The 2,264-nt window shown below is 38.9% G+C and overlaps 1 long non-coding RNA gene across 1 annotated transcript; it reads right to left on the bottom strand.

The window, feature by feature from the left end:
• Nucleotides 1-1,408: 1,408 nt before the first annotated feature.
• On the bottom strand, nucleotides 1,409-1,748 carry LOC120526732. The gene is made up of 3 exons (XR_005633153.1): nucleotides 1,725-1,748; nucleotides 1,579-1,632; nucleotides 1,409-1,433 (listed from the first exon to the last, which is right to left on the bottom strand). It is a non-coding gene; the product is annotated as an uncharacterized LOC120526732 (long non-coding RNA).
• Nucleotides 1,749-2,264: the final 516 nt, after the last annotated feature.

The following is a 2,264-nucleotide window of genomic DNA, read 5'->3' on the forward strand; positions in this document are numbered from 1 at the left end:
AGGGGCTGTCAAAATTGTTTGTTAATATAAGTTTCTATTTCTTCAGATAATAATATGACTGAAACAAAAAAGAAATGCAGACAGTACAGCTTGGACTATTTGTACTTATTTTGAATTTACAGATTTATTTCATAAATGTCAAAAATGTATAAAAACTCTGCTCTTATTTTTTTGCTTTAATTTTCGTTAGTGCAGGTTTTGTATTAAATGCTGCACAAGATAATGCCATATTCTGTAGTCCTTTTATCTTTTCCAATCATTAATTACAAGTGATTAAAATGAAAAGTTTGATATCTAGTGAAATATTTAATATCGAGTACTGTACAAATTTATTAATTTGAGTAGGTAAAGTAAATGACTAGGGGGTCGACGGTTTTAATCGTTTTTGGTAAAGAGGTCTGCGGCCGAAAAACGTTTGGGAATTCTTGCTTTAGATAACAGCACAAAGAGAATTAAATAAAACCTGGATTTCTACATGCTGTCAGGGATGCCAGGGGCCATGACCCGGCCGGGACGCCAGGAGAGACCGGAAGAGGGTCAGAGCCCTGCCTGGATCACGTGGGGTTTGCCTTCCGGGTTGCTTTGGGGGCCACGGGTCAAGGGCATGGAAGCCTTTCCCTGTAGGGGCCCGTGGTCACCGCCAGGAGGCGACCCGATGTCTTGGAGACTTGTTGCCCCAGCACTTCCGCCACACCAGGAAGTGCTCGGGGGAAGATCTTTGGTGTTACCCGGAGGGCTGTCAGAAGGACAGCGGCACTTCCGCCACGCTGGGCGTAACGGAGGAATGCCGGGAACACCTGCTGCTCATCCGGGCACTCTATAAAAGGGGCCGTCCTTCATACATTCGAAGCTAGAGTCGGGTGGAAGGAGGACGAGGCAAGAGGAGCTGTGGAGGCGGCCCAAAGACAAGGCATTGTGGCCAGGATTGTGACTGTTTGGGGTTTGTGCACGTGATTAAGGTCTGTGTGACCAATGGACTGGGGTCTTTGTGACCATTATTAATATTGTAAATACTGTAAATAAACGTGTGGTGGTTTGACAACAACATGTCCGCCTGTCTGTGTCCGGGCCAAGTTCACAATGCCTATTTAAATATTATTAGATATTACATATATACCTACTCACTGCTCTGGGTCTCATTCACACTCTCCAGTGTCCCTTCTGTGAACATGTTTGTCCTGTAAGAAATATTCACACATTAGCCCAACATAGAGAGAGAGAGATAGAGAGAGAGATACATTCCAACTGCAAAATCGATCCAATAGAATAAAGCACCACCACCTCCTGATCAAGGGTAAATCACACTGCCATGATGAGGGAAAAAACAAAGAACATTAAAACAAGTATCAGATATTAACAAATAATCAGAGACATAAGTGAAAGCTTACAGCTGTGAAGTCAAATTGCATATCCAAGACAAGGTGCAGAGCATACTGTGGAGCATAGAAAAGAATTATTTCAAATTAATATTTAACCTATTTGCATACAGTACAGTGCACACTCTACTTATTGCAATTTGTTTATAGGGGTTCTAAATTATTCCCAACCTAAAAAAATAAGTTTCCTTGATTTTCTCACCATCAACATGAATACTCCACAATCCACTGACCCAACCAACTGCTGTGGAAGATTCTGACATTGAAATGGAATCACATCACCTACTGCAAGTTACAAAAGAAGGTCCATTACTTGTAGCCCTCTTAGCGACATCCCTATGAACTAACCTTGTTTTTAATTAGTATCCATGTTCCTGAAGATACTCATTTTGTCATCTTACTGTAATAAAACCAAATCATCAAGTCTTACACATACAAATGTAAAAATCCAATATGTGCTGATAATTAGGTAGAGTAGGAAACTTTTGATGTAAGCAGAGTACAAGCACAACTGCTTAAAGTATGCTATCAATATTAGTGAAACTGCATTTTGCATGTGAATAAATTAAATATTTAGAATATACACTTAAATTAATTTTAAAAAATTGCAGTCAACCTCATTATTTTAAATATTACATGTACACACATAAATTGGTGATCAAAATTAGAGAACATTTATGAAAACTTATTTTTTCTGAAACATTGTTAATCTTCATTGTTCAAAATTTGAAGGATTATAACTGTGGGTATTATCACTGTTGAACTACTTACAAAATAATCAAGGCACTTCAACAAAAAACTTTATTTTGTGGAAAACACAGTGATCAAAATTAGACAGTGGCATCCATTGCAACAGAAAATAAGGACAACCTGCTATCACAGGGTTTC

This window comes from Polypterus senegalus, chromosome 3 (assembly GCF_016835505.1).
Source record: "Polypterus senegalus isolate Bchr_013 chromosome 3, ASM1683550v1, whole genome shotgun sequence".
NCBI classification, from domain to species: Eukaryota; Metazoa; Chordata; class Cladistia; order Polypteriformes; family Polypteridae; genus Polypterus; species Polypterus senegalus.